The sequence below is a fragment of the Lynx canadensis genome, chromosome C2 (genome assembly GCF_007474595.2).
Source record: "Lynx canadensis isolate LIC74 chromosome C2, mLynCan4.pri.v2, whole genome shotgun sequence".
Classification (NCBI taxonomy): Eukaryota; Metazoa; Chordata; class Mammalia; order Carnivora; family Felidae; genus Lynx; species Lynx canadensis.
This window is the reverse complement of record NC_044311.2, coordinates 112,415,693-112,437,149: the sequence shown is the minus strand read 5'-3', so window position 1 is coordinate 112,437,149 and position 21,457 is coordinate 112,415,693. Positions and strand designations below refer to the sequence as shown.

General features: G+C 40.8%; 1 protein-coding gene and 1 long non-coding RNA gene across 2 annotated transcripts in view; one reads left to right on the top strand and one right to left on the bottom strand.

Moving 5' to 3' along the window:
* The window catches only part of LOC115522908, a 58,383-nt gene that overhangs the window by 20,317 nt on the left and 16,609 nt on the right, over window positions 1-21,457 (bottom strand).
* Window positions 13,929-19,594, top strand: LOC115523288. The gene is made up of 3 exons (XR_003971693.1): window positions 13,929-14,352; window positions 14,539-14,656; window positions 19,371-19,594. It is a non-coding gene; the product is annotated as an uncharacterized LOC115523288 (long non-coding RNA).

Sequence of the window (21,457 nt, the reverse complement as noted above, 5' to 3'; positions counted from 1 at the left end):
AGAACATTTTCAGTACAGGATTGTTAGGGAAGGCTATGGCTATAGAGATAATATAATAATTTCTATAATAAATGTTAAATGAATGTTAAAATGAAACACAGAAGCACACTCAACCCACTCAGGAGTTCAACAGAAGCTCTTGCTTATTGAATTGGATTTAATGAAATAAAAGGATTTCTGCCCCTGCAAAGGCAGGGCAAGGTTCATTAACAATTACATTTACTGGCAAAGGAAGAGCTGAGTCACTATGAGCCTGAAACATGAAAATGATTTAAGTCTGCATGAATTCTGCAGAATTCAAATACCATAAATAGAAATAAATGCCCTTGTCTGCAATCGGTTCCTTCCTTGTCTTTCATATGGTTTTATCTTTTGCCCCAAATGGATTTTTGTAAGTGAAGTAAATAATTCAAACTTCATGATATTCAAAACATGAATCATGAGGGTTATTTGGGAAACATTTTACATGTAGGAAATGCAACAGACCCTTAGGTTCACAGAGTAAGAACCCACTAATCCTTCTGTCTCTTGTTCTAAAGTGTTACTGCTTCCTTGTGTGAGGGGTATTCTCATCTTCTTTTAACTCGATGGGCATTTGATATTACAGCGGTGATCTTATAATTTTATATTTTCCTTTCAGAGCTAATGTCTTGTGTTTGAGAACACTTTTGCTAACGAAAATATTTTGTGGTGGTGATGTAGTGACCTCAGAAGACAAATTAGAAGGCAAAGACAAATTAGTTGGCCAAATGGTAACCAGGTTTAAAAGGACTGAATGTTGGGGAGAAAGGAGTTGAAGATAAGGGTGTAATCAGGAGAACATAACATTGGCTTTACCCAGTGATATGAAACAGCAAATTGTATTCCCTTCTAATGCCCGTACCCTTAACCTCTTCCCCTTGCTATGTACTCAGGAACTAGTACTGAGCACTGGCAGCCTTATATCCTCCCCACAGCTACTCAGGGTAGAATCTGTATATCTATATTTTCCATACAGACATCCCATCAAAACTCAGCTGTTATGATTTTCTCATTCCTCTGCTTCCACTTTTAGCTATTCTTATTAGGTAGTAGCTCATAAAGTAATACATATGTGATATTACATGTAAATGATTCTGGTATTGTTCTTTCTCCCTAGAAGCCAATAATGACTCAGACTGCTCTGTTTCTTTCCTCCAATACCCATCTATCCCCCCAGGGAGTGTCTCCTCCATCACTGCCAAGTCAGTTCCTGGAATTGGTTTTGAAAGGTGGCAATGAAGGGAGAACTGAGAGGTGAGAGGAGAAAGGAGAGAGGTTAAGTTAATCCTCAAAATAAAGAAATAAGAGAATTTTGGAAATGTAGGAGGAAGGAAAGGTGCTGGTGTAGTGTAGGTATAAGATAATCAGGGACAAGGGGGAAAAGGTAAGAAAGATGCTGGAGGTGGGAATGTGTTAAAGAAGCAACTTCAGGGGCACCGGGGTGGCTCAGTCGGTTAAGCGGCCGACTTCGGCTCAGGTCATGATCTCGCGGTCTGTGAATTCGAGCCCCGCGTCAGGCTCTGTGCTGACAGCTCAGAGCCTGGAGCCTGTTTCAGATTCTGTGTCTCCCTCTCTCTGACCCTCCCCCGTTCATGCTCTGTCTCTCTCTGTCTCAAAAATAAATAAACGTTAAAAAAAATTAAAAAAAAAAAGAAGCAACTTCAATGCATTTATAAAACCACAAAATTTAGATTGTAATCCTGTTTTTATAACTAATAGATATTTGGTCTGGGCTTGTATGAGTAAGACGTTATACATGGACTGGACCATAGGGATCAGAGGTTAAAAGGGTTGGACATGAGCTCATTCTGGTTTGCCCAGGATTTCTCCAATTTTAGCACTAAAATGTTCACATCCTGGAAACTTCTTCACTCTTTGTCAAACTGGGATATTTGGTTACTCTAAGTCATTAGTGACCAATAATGGCTTCACATGTTCTGTTTCCTGAGAGAATAGTAAACTGGTTTTTCCCGAGAGTAGTTGCTGAAGATGAAGAGACAACTATGATGACACTTACCAAGAAAAGGGTAAGGAAGAAGGAAAAAAGGGAGGGGAAAAAGAAAGCTGAAAGGAAGTGTGTGTGTGCATGTGTGTGTAAGAGAGTGTGTGTATGTGTGAGAATGTGTGTGTGCGAGAGAATGTGAAAGAGAATGTGGGTGAGAGATTGTGTGTTAAAGAGAATGTGTGTGTGTGAGAGAGAGAATGTGTTGTGAGTGTGAGAGAAAGAGAATGTAGGTGAGAGACAGTGTGTTAAAGAGAATGCGTGTGTGTGTGTGTGTGTGTGTGTAGAGAGAGAATGTGTGTGTATGAGAGAATGTGCATGTGAGAGAGAGAATGTGTGTGAGAGAGGTAGTGTGTGAGAGAGCTGGTGTATGTGAAAGAGGTGTGTGTGTGAGTGTGCATGTGAGAGAGAATGTGTGTGAGAGAAAATGTGTGTGTGTGTGTGTGTGTGTGTGTGCGCATGCGTGTGTGTTTATAAGGGAGGACCTGAAGCAATCTTGACCTAATGCAGTAGTTTGCAGCCAGGGGTGATTCCATCCTCCAGGGTTTATCTGGCAATGTCTGGAGATGGTTTTGGTTGCATCGTTGACATCTACTATGAGTAGTGGATGGAATCTAGTGAGTAGATGGTGAACATGCCGCTAAAAAACCTGCACATTGGACAACCCTCCACAAGAAAAATTCTCCAGCCTCACATGTCAATAGTGATCAGAAAAACATAGAGGAGGAGGGTTGGGGGTGCAGCTTTCCTGTCTGGTTTTCCAGTGTCTAAAATGGTAGTGCTAGTATATAAATAGAGTGCTACAAGAATATGAGCAAAAAGCAGGAAACAGGTGTCAATGTCTTTTATTCAGATGCCCAGGTTTAGGATAAAATGCTTGACTGTGAAAATAACAATGCTTTTCTCCAAGGTTTTCTGATGTTAGGAAAAGGGGGAGTATCCCACTTTGCTCAGAATCTATAAAACGTAATGTCAAATTGTAATTAAATCGGTAATTAGGAGAGGTGAAGTTGATCTTATGAGTGTTAGAACCAGCTCATTCATTCCCTCAACAAGCGTAATATTCTTTCACACCAGGATTCTTGAAGAAACTGGAGACCCAAAGATGAATATGATACAACTAGGAGACAAAAAAATGTATATAATTATTTAAGATGAGCATCATGCCATGGGAACACAAGAAGAGGGGCTTCTGCTGGAAGAAAATATCTCAGAAGAGGTAAAATTTCACCTGGGCCTTGAAAAATAAGTAGTAAGTAGGAGTAAATAATCCACCAGAGAAGGCAAGAAAAGGACAGTCCAGACCAAGGCAACGGCAAGTGCAAATCATGGGGCTTTAAAGAGTTATGTAGTAGGTCTTTGAACACTCACCTTTGCAACAAGTAGACTTGTGGAAAAAAGAAAGAAGAGACTGGCTATCTGAAGTTAAGGAAAAGACTACAATGATATCTACAACCCATTCTCTCAAGTCAAACAGCATATACATTGTCCCCACACCCATGATTATTCTCTCCTCTCAGGATCAGCCCACATGTCCCTCCCTCTTTGTTCAAAACCTCTCCTTCAAGGTCCCTCTATACACCCCTCAGGCCAAAGAGATGCTTTTGTCCCTGCACTATGCACAGTTTATACCATTTAATACTCATTTACCCCTTTGTTGTAGTGACTGCATTTCCTTAGTATAAATCTTATAATTACCCATCTATGTCATGAACTTGTAAACATTTTTTTTTTAAGTTTATTTATTTTGAGACAGAGAGCATATGAGCGGGGGGGGGGGGGGGGGGGGGAGAGAGAGGGAGAGAGAGAATCCCAAGCAGGCTCTGCGCTGTCAGCGTAGGGCCCTAAGCAGGGCTCGAACTCACATACCATGAGATCATGACCTGAGAGAGTCGGATATTCAACCAGCTGAGCCACCCAGGTGTCCCAACATTGTGAACTTTTTAAAGAGATGGACCAAATCCATATGGCTTGGTTCCCCCAAGGATTAGATTACCACAGTCCTTGGCAATCATATATACAGAATAAATGTTGGTGAAATAATATTATTAAAATAAAATACTATTGGATGTGAACAAAACTGAAAAGAAAACTTAAGTATGAAACATTTAATTTAGTGCTCTGCTAAAGGTTATTTTTCAGGGGAGAAAGAAAGCATTCTTCTAAACTTATGATTAGTAAATATTATGTATTTCATACATGGCCCATCTTGGTCACTCAATAAATATTTTTCTAATAAATAAAACATCAAATAAGATGTTCAAAATTGAGTTGATGTTACTGGTTAAATTTCTTCTAATGGGTCATGTTGCTTTTTACATCAGCATTCTATCCCTGTGCTTCGGCTTTCAATGCATAAAAGAAATAATCAATTGCCCTGATACACTCTCACATGCCCCCAAAAGTATGACTATGTTTGTACAGAGCTCCATTCTTTTGAGATAGGCAGATGGAGTTCACACTGGCTGACACAGTACCGCATTCAATGGAAGCTTTGTAGTGGGCAGAGGTGGGTGGGGTGTGAGAGTCAGTCCTCTTTGAGAAAAACGAGCCAATATATTGGACTTAACTTGGGCTTTTTGGTCCTGGCTAAGCCTTCAATAGGTTTAACCAGAATTATCAATAGACAAGAATTTTAGAATCATGAAAACTTCAAGCTAGAAGGAAGCTCACAATATCATTTTGTCTAATCCCCTGAGTCCTAGACATAATGTTGCATCATTCTTGTTTTATTTATTTACATATTTATTTACTGATGAAGCACTTAGAGTTCAAATTACTTTCCCAAAGTCACTTGCAAAAAATGAGCTTTACTAGCAGTCCCTGGGTGGCTCAGTAGGTTAAGGATCTGACTCTTGATCTCGGCTCACGTTGTGGTTTTAGGGTCATGAGTTCAGGCCCTGAGTTGGGCCCTGCATTGGACTCTGTGCTGGTCGTGAAGCCTATTTAAGAAAAAGAAACAAAAAATGAAAGAGAGCTTTACTAAAGAATATGAAAATTTCCCAACTAGCCACTCTATTTGAAGTTAAGACTGATACATTATTTACACTTTTAATACTTACCATATTAGAAAACTGAGAAAAATTTAAATATTTGCATTTATTTATTTACTCATTTAAAACAACAAAAATAAGCCCGCTGCATGTTATCATAATGTAAAACTACGAAAAATAATTATCCTTTCCAAAACAAACAAACAAAAGGCCATGATACGAGCAACATTGTTTTATATATTTGCAAATCTCTTTAATATTTAGCTTAACAGGCAGCTAGATTCTCATCTTTCCATGCATTCAATCTGTTGCTGTATATTGTTTTGGTTGAAATAAATGAAGAAACTCCAGCCTCATACAGATGAGTAATTGAGAATGAAAGAGGCATTTTAATATGCTTTTCAGTTAATTGAGGATATTATTCTCTACTACTACACCAAAACTTGATATTGTCAAACTCTGAGAGGAGAGTTCACTTTTCTAAGCGTCAGGGCTGTTGTGAGAATTACATCAGATGATGTTTTAAAGAGCTTAGGACAGGGGCGCCTGGGTGGCTCAGTTGGTTAAGTGGCCGACTTCGGCTCAGGTCATGATCTCGCGGGTCTGTGAGTTCGAGCCCCACGTCGGGCTCTGTGCTGACAGCTCAGAGCCTGGAGCCTGTTTCTGATTCTGTGTCTCCCTCTCTCTGATCTTCCCCTGTTCATGCTCTGTCTCTCCCTGTCTCAAAAATAAATAAAATGTTAAAAAAAAAAAAAAAAAGAGCTTAGGACATATGTCTGCTACATATGTATGTGTGTCTCTGGTTGTGTATATATATATATATCATATGGCTTATAAGGTAGAACTTAAATAATTAAATCATTCCCACAAAGGAATTTCTATCATCTCATATATATTTGGAGCTAACTGGAACTTACAAAAGGGAGGTGGTTTCTTGTGCATCTACAAATAACATACACACACACATACAAACATACATGTGTTTACACACACACATGCATATAAGGGGTTACTGAAATACAAGATGGGGACAAAAAGACCCCAAAATATGCATTACAACACATATGGATTCAATTGATCATTTTAGGTTCCATATTGTACCTATTCTTTATTTTTCTTTCCTGGTCCAGAATTCTTGTTCAGACTTGCTTGTTCTTTTACGAGTTATTTTATATACATATAAAAGAACCAAACTGCAAAATACAGGGAATGCTCTCTTTTCAGAACCAGCCCTTAAGTACTGGTTAAATGCCAAAACTTACATGTTCTTAGCATTAATATGGAAGTGCATGTTATATATATATATATATATATATATATGCACTTATATACATTTATAAATAAATATATGTATAAAATTTATATATTTATAAAGACACACACAGACATCCCAGTTATAAAAGGTGGTCTCTTTGCTTTGAACTGAGATACGTTGGTTAAAACACTTTGGTTGTTAAACTTTACCTGCTTTCACAATACAAAGATTATCTGGGCCTCCAGTGGGTAGGATGATCAGATAACTGGTCACAGGCCAAAACTGGATGGCTAGGGAATGACTGTTTATTGTAGCTACTGGCTCAGAGAAGAGTGCCTGGCGTGTAACTATAAGAGCAAAGGCATCTTGTTCCAGGAGCCAGCTAGTACGGAGCACGTCAGGAATTTGGAGTCAGGCCTGGCTGACCCCAAAGCCATGACCCTTTTACTCTTACTCCTCACTGTTTCTGGAAAGCGGGAGGCAGTGTGTGAGTGGTGCCTTCTTACATGTCATCCTGCCCCCATTCTTGATCTCACAAATTATAGAATCTGAAACCTATTCATTCCCCTTCACACTACAATAATGAGCACTGAATTTGCTGCTTGACCACAACTACAGAAGGGAGGTAGGGCTAAAAAGAAATCCTCCTCCAAAAGGAATTTCCATCATCTCCTATACATTTGGAACTAACTGGAGCTTAGAAAGGCAGGTGTCTTCTCGTACATCTACAAATAACCTTGACCCTGGTAAACAATTTTCTGAAAGTGATTCTTCTGGTGTCCATCCCACAGTGAGTGGTTTTGTTTGGTCAAGTGTTGGTTTCTGGGTAGTTAGTTTAGGATGGGATGAACGGTTTTATAGTTAAGGGGGTTGGGGGTGGACACCACTGCCTTCCTCTCTCCTCAGGCCCATCAGACCAGTGGGAAGGGGTGAGCTTGCTGGTTGCTGGCAGCACTTTTCAGTCTGTATGGACTGTAGAAGGGGCTTTGAGTCAATCCATGATTCCCCAGTCCTGACCTCCCCTCTGCCAAACTCTGCCCAACTAACACATTAACCCCTTTCCCAGGGGTTTTCCTTGGTTTTTTTTTCCCCTTTGATTTACCCAAGGGCTAGGCTTGCTCTTAGGGTGGGAAAGACTTTAAACAATTTGCATTTGAAAAGAGGAAGTGGAAAGAAGAAAAGAAAAACCAGGAGAGGCAAAGCCAGCTGTTTCCTATGAAGCTTTGACAGCTGCACAGCTGTTCACTGTCCTTTTGCCCCGGTGGAAACTGGTTTCCACCCTAGCCCTCTCTGCTGCTTTTGTGTCTCCCTGGCCTATCCAGATAGCTGTAACCTTGTCCCGTCATTTCTCTTAGAAGGTTAAGATTCTGAGCTGCATTATGTGAGCTCTGGGACAAGTGGGTCAGTTCTTCACTGTTACTCCGCGGCTATCGTTTTCCTACAATAACAATAACCATCTATGGCACTGTAGAAATACTACCTCCTCATTCCATCCTCACAGTTACCCAGTGAGGAAGAGTGTATTATTACCTTCACGTTACAGATGAAGAAAGTGGCACTTAGCCATGTGTCCAAGTCATCTGACTCTAAGGCCTGTTCTCTAGACCGAGGATTCCAAAGTGTCTTCCTGTCAGTTGCATGCTTGTTAAGAACAGACGTCCAGGCAGCCAACTCAGAGATCTTGACTGAGCAAATGTGGAGTGGGGCCCCAATCTATTTTTAAGACACGTCTGTGGTGAAGGCTGGATTTAAATCTTCCCGGTGCTGCTCTACATCTTTATAGACGCTGCTTGGCACAGCCCAGGCGCATTTCTTAGCTCTGATTAATCACTCCTTCCTCTGGGTTCTCAGAGCACCCTGTTCTCACTGCTAGTACAACAGGAAACAAACACACTGTGTTAAAATTAGCTGGTGCTGTGTCCGTCTCGCTGACGAGTTGGGAAGTTACTTGATTTCCAGGATCCTGTTTCTCTTTCACTTCCTCTTCCTGGATTGCTCTATCCATTGATCTTTACACAGCTTGGTTCTCCTTACTATTTGGGCCTCCACTTAAAAGTTCCCTCCTCAGAGAAACCTTTTCTGAGGACCTGCCGAATTAATTAAGAAGCCCATCACTCATTCACTGTCATGTCACCCGATTTCATGATGTAGCAAAAAGTACAGGGCTTCCCACAGTAGGTGCTCAGTTAGAACCCAATTACCCAAAGGCAGATTAAGCACATTCTTAGGGCACCAGAAAAACAGAGGTACCAAACATTTTTTTAAACAGGTTGGCATATAGTTTTTCATTTTTTTTAACTTTTATTTATTTTTGAGAGACAGAGTGAGAGTAGGGGGGAGGGGCAGAGACTGAGGGAGACACAGAATCCGAAGCAGGCTCCAGGCTCTGCGTTGTCAGCACAGAGCCCAACATGGGGCTTGAACTCATGAACTGTGAGATCGTGACTTGGGCTAAAGTCAGACACTTAACCGACTGAGCCACCTGGGTGTCCCCCACCTTTAAAAAAATTTTTTTTTTTAACCATGGAAGGCATGTGAAAATAAAATTAGGATCTTGATGGCCTCCCTTCCACTTACATTATGACCAAGTATTATTTTTATATAGAGTTATATATTGATAATGGGCTTCAAAACATTTGGGGGCTTTGAGTCTCTAAAGCTTTTAATCTGGAATCTATGTTAATATGTCTATTAACATCTTTGCTTTCTAAAAACATTTTGAAAACCAATTGGGCAGGTATTATTACCTAGTTCCATCTTGAAGTGGTAAAAATAAATAAATAAAAAGCACAATAAAGAGGAGACGGAGTCAGATTTCACAGGCTAAGGGCTGAGCAAGACTTCTCCCCCCACCCCCATTGCACACACCAATCACAGGTCCAGCTTGGTCATCTGTGCTTCTGACCTACTGGCTATAGACTGGATGTTCCAATGACCCCCTCTTTGGGTTCCATTAATTAGATAGAGCAGCTCATGGAACTCAGAGAAACATTTTACTTAGTAGATTACAAGCTTGTTCCAAAGGATATAATTCAGGAACAGACAGACAGAAGAGATATGATGAGGGAGCATGAAGCAAACTGGGAGCAAAGTGCAGGCAGGCTAACAGCAACCCCCCCACCCCACTCAAGCTGGGACATGTATAATATTTCTTGGACACTCCAGGTTACCAAGAACAGGAAAGGACAAAAAAAAAACAAATGGTTAAACTGATAAGAGTCTCCACCAGTTTACCAGAAAAAGGCAATCCCATCATGGCCAAAAATCCAGGAACTCCCTACAGTCTTAATGTTAATGCTTTACTAGAGGGAACAACCTTAGCTTGACATTAGCTAGGCCTCCAGTAAGTCTTTAGCTTGTGAAAGTCTCTTTGGAAACTCCCTCTCGCCCAACTCCATAAAACAGTCACTCCCACACTTACAGTGCAGCTCTTCCTGCCCACGGTTCCTGTCCCCATGCTTTAATAAAATCACCTTTTTGCACCAAAGACATCTCCAAGAATTCATCCTTGACCGTGGGCTCCAGAACCCACAAACTCCCCATCACCCCAAAACTTCATCAAATACATAGAGCAGAGTATGGGAGAAGAGTGTGGAGCTTCCAAGTCCAAATATACTCCCCTTCCAAATCTCCTTCACCAACCTGGAAGGTCTCTCACAACCCCATCCTTTGGGGATTTATGGAGGCTTCCTCACATAGGCACGATTGATTAAATCATTGGCCATTGGTGACTGAACTCAATTTCCAGCCCCTCCCCACTCCTCAGAGGTCTGAAAATTCCAACCCTCTAATCACGTGGTTGGTTCCCCTGGCAACCAGCCCCCTCCTCAGGTTCAGTCCTAAAGCTACCTCATTAATATAACAAAAGACACCTTTGTCTCTCTCAACACTTAGGAAATTCCAAGGGTTTTAGGACCTCAGTTCCAGAAACGGGACTTAGACCCAATATATACAAGTATTCCCACTTTTTGAATGTTTGAGTTAGGGCACTTCATTTTTGCCAAAGAGCTATGTACCTGAGTAGCTGTTTTTGCCAACAGAACACAATCTGAAGAGGACTTTCACTTTCATAAAAGTGAAAATAGCGTATAGTGTTTGTTTTGCATGGAGCCATTACAGAGGCAGCATATGCTGAACAGTGAGAGGGGCACCTCCGGTTCCTTCCCCAGGAACCACATTCAGCATCTCAGCATGAAGCCACCACAGCTCTGAATAGTGTCTGTGAACATCTGTGCTTTCTCGAAATTTATTTTGTGCACCTGCTAACATGATATGTCCTAAGGTATCTGAAAAGCCTAAGAGAGGTTATTTTTGGGGTTTGGGGACAGTCAAAAAATTTTTCCATATAAATTTCGGCTTATAAAAGCTTTCATAGGAGAGTTCTACCTTCGGATAGTAGGGGAAACCTGCATTTCTTATAAATTACAATACTACACCAGTCAGCGAGGGCCCAAATGCCAAGGCATCCACAATATAGAAAATAAGAAAATATGAGTTATGTACTTTAGTCCTATAAACTCTATAAAGGTGACTGAAACAGAGCTGCAGACTTGTGGAAACCACTGCCTTCTAACTGGAAGAGGGTCTGTTAGAAGCGGAAACACTTGGTCTTTTCATTGACTCAGACATTATAATTAAAGTTTGACTCGACTGACATTCTTCCCTAGACTTGGGGACGACACATCACCTTTTCCCGCTCTGTCCAGTTTTTAAGAAAGGTTTCTTACAAATGTGTTGTCCTTTATTGATATTCTCAATAAACATTGGCAAGGATGTGGCTTGGAATGAAACTACTTCTTTTTCAGATATAAAGACAGACATAGGTCCTGTAAAATCTACAGAGAGAAGCAGTGTGAGGAGAGAAAAGCATGTCACTGTGATCTCTGAGGAGCTGTCCCTCTCCAGAACCTAAAGTGGGCCAGAAAACTGTTTCAACTCATCCTGATTCAAAAGGAGGATGAGATGCAGGGGGCAGAAGAGAAAAGGAAGTGAGGAGCCTAAGAAGACCATAAGGGTATTAAGGGGATGTGTTCCAAAAAGGACGCTTAGCAGAAATCAGAGACGGCTCTCTCTTCCACACAAGGGAAGAACATTTATTAAATAATTTTGTGCTGCAGCCTCTATTAATTGCTTGCTAACATATTTTCCCACCTATCTCTTGATTCAGTTTTTGTAAAAGCAGATGAATCGATTTATCAATATACAGTGAGTTTAGTTCAGTGCTTATAAATTTTGGTATCGCAGAATTACAGCTATTTTAGGATTCAGAAAATTAATCTTTTGCCTATGCAGGAATTCCAGAAAGGAGTTAGTTAATGCAGGCAACCTATTCGATTACTAGACACCCTCTAGTGTTAACTGTAATTGGCTGGGTAGGTACGTAGCATGTTAATGAAATGGGTTGATCCAAAAGATAAAGTTGAGGATATGCAGAGAATAAAAATGAACCCAAAAATGTGTCTAACGGAATCTCCTACCTGAAAAGCAGGTCAGAATATCTTCATTCAAAATCCATTCTCAAAGCCAGTATTGTGATAACACCAATAGAGAGGCTGTAGTTACTTTCTGCTGGGAGCCTGGGTGGTCAAGGTTCTGTGCTGCTAGTTGCATAGGCAGGGTGCTTTCTGGGCAGTAAGAAGGAAAAATGTGACTGGCTTTAACACTGAGTATATTTTAATATATTACATGGATATAATAAATGACATACTATATGATGACTCCAGGGTCAAATAATTTAGTAGCTCATCCAGCTCATCAGGGATCCAGGCCCTTTCTGTCTTCTTGCTCCGCCTGCCTCAGATGTTAGCCTTGACCTCAAATGTGTTCTCTACGACTTCGAGATGGATGCCCCATCTCCAGCCATCACCTCTTCACACACAGATGTCTCACACCTGGAACAGGGAAAGAGAGCACTTACTTCCCTCCTGTATCTTTTGAAGAGATGAAGGCTTTTCCAAAGGCCTTTCTCTCCTATCTCATTGGCAAGAATTGGGTCCCACATGCTCATTGCCAATCTAAATAATGACAAAGGCCATGGTTACCATGCTTGGCTCAGACCAATCCTGCTTTACATCCTTGTGGCTGGGCAGAAGCCCAGCCTCCCTTAAAGTTTATGGCCCACTGGTTCCTGAAAATACTTGGGTTTCAATTGACAAGGGGAAAGAAGAAAATGGATGTACAACAGACCACCCCATAAAGAAGGCAGTATATTTGGAGACAGAGAAGGGATTGTAGCATCCTCAAAAAAAAAAAAAAAAAAAAAAAAAAAGGAACTCCTTATTATTCACAAGTTCTTTCAAATACTGACATCAATGTTTTTGCCGTTTCCACTTGGGCTTGGATATTTTTTCTGGATAGAAGTAAAATAAGTCTAATCTCTTTTGTTGTGCCAACTGCCCAAGGATGGTATTGAAATACAGTTCTCATGTAACTCCTAAGCCTTTTCCTCCCCCAGCTAAATTCCTCCAGTCTCCTCAGCCATTCCTCATGGTTTCTAAATCCTTCACTGTGTCTTCTCACTGCACATCCCTCATTTCTCCCCCAAAAGAAACTGAACTTTTAAGATCTAGCTTTGGAAAGCCCTTAGATACTCCGTGATCTCTCTTTTCTGTTCCCTCACTCTCCACCTCAAAGCTAACATTTATGGAACCCTATATGCCAGCCAGTGGGCCAAAGGGGTTACCTAGAATCTCACCAAATCATCGTCGGAACCCTATGGGACCGTTCTAATTCTAGCTTAATTTCATAAGTGACAAAATTGAGGCACAGAAAAATTAAGTAATTTGCTTACGCCACACAGTGTATAAATGGTGAGGCCAGGATTCAAAATCAGATGATCAGACTTTGGAGTCTTGTCTCATAAGCACCACACTCTACAGACTTATCTGCTCTTATCTGTATTCCCAGAACGCTCCTTGTCCGGTGCCTGACACATAGTAAACACAAATACTTGGTGAGTGAATGAGTGATTCGTGGTTCTTCTCTTGTATATAACAACACCATCTATTAATTTCTTCCTGAAAATACAATTCCCCACATTGAAAACACTACAAGTGTTTTTGACCAGAAAAACTAAATGGTATATGTGGGAAGTCAAATAATGCCTGCCAAAAGATGTATACATCCTAATCCCATAAATCTGGGAAAATGCTACTTTAAATGGCAAAAGAAATTTTACAGACATGATTAAGTTAAGGGTCTTCACATGGGGAGATTATCCAGGTGGGCCCAATGTCACAAGGTCCCTAGAAGAGGGAGGCAGAAGGGTCAGAGTCAGAACAGGAGATGGGTTGAGAGAGGCAGGGGTCACAGTCAAAGACATGTGAGGATCCTACCCTGCAAGCCTTGAAAATGGTGGAAGAGCTGTAAGCCAAGGAGCGTGAGTGGCCTCTAGAAGCTGGAAAAGGCAGGGAAACAAATTGTGCCCGCCGCCCCCCCACCCCCCGCCCCTCCTCTGGAAGGAACCCAGCCTTGCTCATGTTGATTTCAGACTTGTGATCTCCAGCTGTAAATATTTATCCCTCCTCCATCTCAAGAAGGTAACTAAGTTTTGGTGTTTGGTTGGCCCAGTGACTTTTCTGTTACAGGGTAAGAAACAAGTTAACAGATCTCTAGAACATTTCTGCTGGTGCTGCTTTTGTTTTCAAAAGACTGACAGGCAGAGATGTGGAATCCAATGTTGTCTTTTGTTCCAGTGGGGTGAAGGGTGGGCAGGCAGGCTGCTCTACGGAAAAGAAGCCTAAAACAAGTTCGGGAGATTTGCTCAAGACTGAGAAGTAAAAAAACGAGCTGTGGGTCCTTAGGATATTATTCCAAGAGAGCCGCTCCAGGTGATGGGGGTGACAGGGCGGCTCAGGGAATGCAGGTCTGGAGTAAGTGAAATAAACACTATGCAAGAGGGAAACACAAAGGAAATCAAGATGAATTACTAAAATAGAACTCCAGGAAAGCAAACATTTTTGTCTGTTTCCCCACTGGCAAACTACTCCTAGCACCTGCAACAGTTCCTGGCAGATAGCAAGCAGTGTGCATTTAATGACTGAATGTGGAGTGTGCTAATGACATGAAGGATGGAAGTTCAGGTGAGATGGAGAGAAAGAAGGACAGATCAAAGATAATTCTAAGGGTTTAAAAGTGGAAAGGTGGGAGAAAAGCCTTATCAGTAATAAAAATGAGTAAGTGAAAAGAAAAAGCTGGTCAGGGTAGAAGATTTAAAATTTGGCTTTGGATTTGTTGACTCTGCTTTTTGTGCAATACTTTGCATACAGCAGGTGCTGATAAATACATGTGGAACTGAATGCTCAGTGAGCAGCAGGACGTACAAAGACTGAGAATTAAGAAAGTAGAGCTCGCAAGAGAAGACTCCCAAGTCCCTCTATGGAAATGGTGAGTGAATCCTTGAGAGATCTCAGATACAGAATAAGCGGGGGGGGGGGGGGGGGGGGGGGGGGGGGGTGGGGGGGGTGGAGGAGCTGAACAGCAAGGGATATGCACATTTTCTGAAATCATGTACAAATGAACTTATTACTCACCTCAGTTAAAGAAAACTTAGGGACAACCTCCAGGTATTTAGTATTGGAGTTTTATTGTTTTCGAGCGTACGGATTAACATTTTGTATGACAGATTCTCAGCGGCAGGACTCTTAACTCTAAAGGGCCCAGGAAAATTCAACTGTATTCAGCTTTTTAATCTATAGCCAGTAAAAAAGTTTTATCAATTATACAAAATTTTGTGGATCCAGAGTCTAGGACTTAGTTGACTTGGTTAAAATGCATTTATTTATCACTGATAAGCACAGAGACATACAGTTAAGTCCTGCCTATTCCCATCTCTCTCTTTAAGCAAAAACAAAATTGTTTCTCTTTAGTCCCTTAGGCAGAGATTCAGAACCCCTCAATTTTATGCGATAATACTAAATGATGATAGAGATTAAAGTTATTTGTATTTGTTAATTATTTGTTATTTGTTTTTTGTATTTACCACTTTTGAAGCACTGAAGAGAGCTGCTCAGATGGTCAGGATATCACCATGTGGTTAATATACTTGTAATAGTTAACAGTCATGTGCAGATTTGGAAAAACTGCTGCCAATATGGCACCTGAGTGCAAAAAAGTAAATTTGGAAGCTTACCAGAAGATTCAGTAAAAACGAAAATTGTAAACATTGTAAAATGAAAACTGATTCTTAGTCTAACCCATTAGGGAACAGTGGTCAGTTTCAATCCTTCATTTTACTTCTACTTCAGATGTTCATGGCGGTTCCTATCTCTACAGCTCTTTATTATTGATATCAGTTCTCTTGTATTCATAATGTCCTATAGTGTAATAAACGGTTCTGATGTGGAATAGAAATGAAGAATTGAAGTGTTGCATTTGCATGCTCCTGGGGAGCTGCCGCACATGTTTCCCTTGTGATGACCCTGATGCCATTATGGTTAGTGCTTCTGCTAACTAATTACATTAAAATGGGATCTATCCCAAAGTGAGCTCAGGTGTGAAAGTGAGCAGACTCAGCCAGGAGGAATGATGACTGGGGTCCTGAAGAAATATTTCCATAATCTACAGTCTGCACATCCCTGGAGAAGACATTCTGGTTTGGGGGAACAGGAACTGGAACAATGGGAACTGGAAATGTTGGCCATACCATTGCAGCCACCATCTTGATACCCGCATACAAAAAGCCAACTAAGGTTTCCCAGGATTCCCATTCAACTGACCAGGTTCTAAGTGTTTTTGTGAAACGTCATACTCGCATAACTGTCATTAATTCTCTCACATCCTTCATCTCTTGACTAGAAAGGCACTATGTCATGGGTATGAAAAGAGAGCCTTGGAGTTTAACCTGGGTGCAAATTCTAGGTGTGACACGTACAAGTTCTGGCCCTTGGGCCAATTAGGTAATTTCACTGAGTCTTCAATTCATCATCTGGAAAATGGGGATAATGATATTCAGCTCACAGGGCTGCTGTGTGTGGTAAACAATATAACCTATAAAATCACCTAGCATCTGGCAGGAGTACAATTAATATGAGCTCACATTTGAGTATATCGAGTGGCCTCCACCTTGCCTTCTTTTCCTCCATTTCACACTTGGTGCCTCTTTGTCTATCTCCAGGTGTAATGACAGGAAGTTGGGAGAGGTTCCTAGGTGGTTCCATAGGCAGTGGTTCCTAGTGGACTCTCCAGAAGCAACTTTGTATCCCAGCAGTATCTCTCTGCTTAACAAGTCACTGTCTTATAATATCCTTTGGTGATGTGGCCATCCCCTGTAAGTCTGGGAGTAGATGAGCTTCTTTAACGCTGAGGTTAAGAATAACAGAAACCAAAATAACTGTCACTATCAAGATTTTGATGAAAATGGCACACAATCACCCCTGTATATCAAAGCTTTTGTCATTACTTCTCAGAAAAACCACTGCGCCCCGCCCCAGGCTCCCCAAGAAGTAAAGCTCAATTTGTTGTCTCTAAGAGACTGCATGCAAAAATTCCTAAATTGTAAAATGTTTTGAAAATTCTCGCTTTTTTCAGTTAAAAATAGTGAAAATCAAACATTCCGAACTGTATAATTTAGAAAAGTCCTCCATGAATGTACCCTCTAGATGCAGCTGACATTCACAGCTTGTGTGTATTCCTCCAGATACTGTGTGTACTAACATCCGCTGTATTATAACTATCATTATTTCTATTTAAAAAAATATTAAACAACATCAGAATCCTACTGGGCAATCTGTTTTGTAATATGATGTTTAAATTTAATGGTATCGTGGACATTATTCCAAGTCATTAGATAGAAGACTAGTTCATTCTTTTAGTGACAACATAAAATTCTATGGTATACGTGTACCCTACAATTCCAGTCCCTTACTAAAGGCTATTTGAGTCATTCCAGGGTCTCCATTTATAAGCAATATCTAATAGGCAATTCTTTTTTTTTTAATTTTTTTTAACATTTTATTTATTTTTGAGATAGAGACAGAGCATGAACAGGGGAGGGGCAGAGAGAGAGGGAGACAGAGAATCGGAAGCAGGCTCCAGGCTCTGAGCCATCAGCCCAGAGCCCAATGCGGGGCTCGAACTCACGGACCGTGAGATTGTGACCTGAGCTGAAGTCGGACGCTTAACCGACTGAGCCACCCAGGCGCCCCTAATAGGCAATTCTTATACACAACTTTATATAACTGTGCAAGGATATCTGTAACAAAAGTTTCTCTTGGTGGGATTTCTGTATTAGAGTATATAAATGTTTAAAATTACAAGTGTTTATGCTAAAATATCCTCCAAAAAGGGGTCACCGATTTGTACTCCCACCAATAGCACAGGAAAATGCCTGTATCTCCACCCTGTTTTAATATTCATAATTTTTACCAATAAGTGCAAATTATACCTAAGTTTAAATTCAAACAGTGAAGTCAAGACTCCCCAAAATTTACTAGAATGTAAGCTGCATAGGAACAGGAATTCGTATGTTTCCTTTACTGCTCTACACCTGCTTAGCTTAGTGCCTGGCGCATAGGAGACACATTTTGTTTAATGAATATGTTTTATTTTTCCCTTCAGAGTGCTGCTTGTCCTTGTAGTTGCCTATTTTTCTATTAAATTCTTGGGTTTTTTTCCCCCATGAGTTCTTGGTAAAATAAGAAAATTAACCATTCTCTATGTGTTGCAAATATTTTTACTCAGATTGTGTTTTTATTTCTCAATATATCTTGCCACTCAGAAGGTCTACATTTTAATGAAATCACACGCATGAACCTTTTTTTTTCATGCTTCTGATATGCCTAGTTTTTTTTTTTTCCCACTGCAAAATAAAAACACAATTCCATAGGTTTTCATCTTGTCCCTTCAATGTGGCTGTGAGGGTTTTATTTTATTTTGTTTTCACCTGATGCTTCTATTTAGTCTCTACTGATTGGGGAAAAATGTATTGCATAGAATATAGAGTGTACACAGGCAGGGAATCACCAAGGTAGAGAGTTCCAATTTGTGCCTGAACACTGATGCATTTTTATTTCAGGATTTTAATCTCTCTTCCCCCACACATGCTAACTTTGTTAGCATCTTTAAAAAAAATTACAAATGTTATTTATGTACATTGTAAAAAGTTCAAATTATCAGAAATATTTAGAATCAAAAGCAAAAACCTTCCTTTACTTTCTCTCTCTGCCTCTATAATTCCACTCTCTAGACGAAATCTCTGTCAACACTCCCTACGGATTCACAAATACATACACACATATGAGTGGTTCTTTCTCTGCTTGATATTAATAAATAACCGCATCTATGATATGCTACATATATATTCAGTATATGTTTTTGTAATGCCCCGATTTCGAATCCGAGAGACCACCAAGGAACCGATGCCGATGCAAAGGCACGAGGGTTTATTTGCAAGCTCAAGCTTGGGCCCAAGTATACCCTACACAACGGAGCAGGGACTTGGACCCCTAGGTTAAGAGGCGTAGCAGTTTTATAGGGGCCAGTGGCCAATGAGATTGTAACACACACAGAAAGTTGCATAGTCGTGTCAGTCCACATGCAGGTGGCCAATTGAATTACAATTTACCCTATAGTAACTGTTTGAACTAGCCTATCACTCTGGTCAGAATTGGTGCGCAAGTTTGGCGAGCAAAAGGCGGGGTTTACATTCTTTGGCGGTTAGGGGTTCCGCACTCCTAAATGAGCCGGTTTCCAGTAAGGGTGTGCTCAGTGGCTTGACTAGGGTGGGGGAGTGTCTTAAGCAATAAGTAGGTCATGTGGGGGTTATACATGAGACGGTGGGTGTAGCACAAAATGGAGTTAGTCTTGCTCTGCTTGTCCAGAGGTAGGGGATTTTTGTTAAATTCCTTGGGTCCCACAGTTTTCTGAATGTAGAACTTCTAAAGTCAACGTACTGTAGCCGTTATCCCGTTAGCAAACTGAATCCGTATATACATTTATAATAGCTTTGCAATGGCTGCCTTCATTATTAGGAGATACCACAGTCTAATTAGTCACTCTATTTATTCTTGGGCACTGTTTTCCTGTTTTTAAACATTATAAACAATGCTGCCGTGACCATCCCTAGTCATATTTTTGTATTTGTATGTGATCATTTCTACAGATGGAGTCCTAAAAACATGGAATTGCTGCTTTGAAGGTGATATACACTCATAGCAGATTGAAGTTTGGGAAATGTAGAGAAGACTCTGTGCCATTCACAGCGCACTGTGATGACTCCAGCTGGCACTCTGTTTCAGGAGTGCTATCAAAACTAGTTGTTGTTGTTGTTCATTTGTTTGTTTCAAGTGTGAATTTCGGAACATGAAAATAGAAAATACAAAACTATTTGTAGTTTCATGTATGCTTTGCCCAGCGATTCCCCTTTTCAGGATCCATCCAGTAAAAACATTCTCATGAAGCGAAATAGCAGTAGGTTCCGCTCTATAAACCAGCTGAGAGACAAAGGGGTTAGCTAAAGATGTTAATTAGTGGGCTGAGTGCCCCCAAGGAAAGTTACCTATAATACTTTGACAGAATTATCAGTCATGCGACTGGAGTAGAAGTTAGGAGAGCATCTCCACAGATAGGTGGGGAGGATGGGACATCTCCCTCCTGTCTTGGGAGCAGGGCCCAGCAGCTAGGACAGTGGCCCAGGCTTCTAACACTTCTAACATATAATTAAGAGCTCTGAGCAAGCTGCTTGGAGATGCAGTAGTTTTGCCGACTGAGCCCACCCACCTGCAGGAGGCGCCTTACCAGGGTTTGTTCCGGGTGCTACTCAGTAACCAGAATGGCTGCCTCTTCTGGACCAGGATAAGTAGGAGTCAACTAAGAGATCAGTGTCTTTCCCCACCCTTTCCTCTTTCCTGCTCCTCTTTCCGACTTTGCTTGGCTTGAGGCCAAACTGTCTTCTAAGGAAGACAGTTATGGAACCTTAATTAGGGTTTTGAAATTCAAAACCATAACAACCTTGTAAATTTGATAGCAATCACCAAATTGCCTTCTAAAGAGGAAGTTCTACTTCATCCTTCTTTGAATAGTTTCCTTGACACCTTGATGAAACTCGTTAAGCTCATTAACCTTAGTTGTTGCCAATCTGATTTCTCCTTATTGTCTACATTTTCATAAACATTGTTATAAAAAGACACTAAAATCTTTGCACCTGTTTATGGACTATTTGTATTTCTTCTATAAAATACAAATTTCTATGAAATTTGCTTATGACCATCATCTTAATTATGGCTTCCACCAGATATTTTATATGTTCGTGTGTTTAGAACATGACGAACCCTAGTTCCACTCTCCCACCTCCCCTCATTCTCCAGTTTGTGGAAGGAGAGTAAATGCAGTTCCTGAGACCGGGCTACTCCGAACTCTGAAACCTTGCAGGGACTAGCAGAGTAAGGAGACACTGCTGTTTATGAAGTTGCAAATGAGCTTTCTGATAGACCCGCATTCCTTTTCCAAGCACTCACTATACGGGGGAAATCAACACAATGGTTATTTACATAAACAAACATAGGGCTGAGATCCTGCTCTGAAATGGGGATGTTGCAGAAGTTATGGCACTGCTTAGGAGAACTAAACTGCCTTTTGCTGAAGTAACAGTTTTCCCATGCTGTAGGCAGTCGGCTCTAAGTTAGGATTTAGACTGCCTACTCCCTGTGGCTTACTCATTTTGAGATGCACATGTTCTTTAAATAATTGCTTACAGTAGATAAAACCCCAAGACAGCCAGGAGAGGCTGGCAGGATCTTCATTTAGAGTGGGAGGAGGCACAATTGTATGTAAAAAAAAAAAAGTTTAGTTTGGTCAAAATCGGTCTTGAGCCAGATTACTGTTTAGAACTGGACAACCTAAGTCTTGAGAAATGTTAGAAAAAAGAATTTTTCTTTTTATTATTAATGTATAAGGCGATATTGTTAAAAAATGGCCTCTTGTCACTTGAGGCGACTGTTCTGCTGAGGTGACTGTTCTGCTGAGGGCACAGCATTTTGAGTAGGTCTCCCCTATATGAAGTAGACAGTCCTACACCAATCATGCTCAAAAAGCCTGTTCTTGGGACAGGACATGAGGAACATGAGGATTTGGAAGACAGGACTTATACTGGGATTGAGGAAGATGTCCTAGTGTCTTTAACCTTACTCTCTACAGGGTACTGAATGGCACCCCAGGGTAGTGTGGGGAACCTGGCTTGAACTTGTCCCT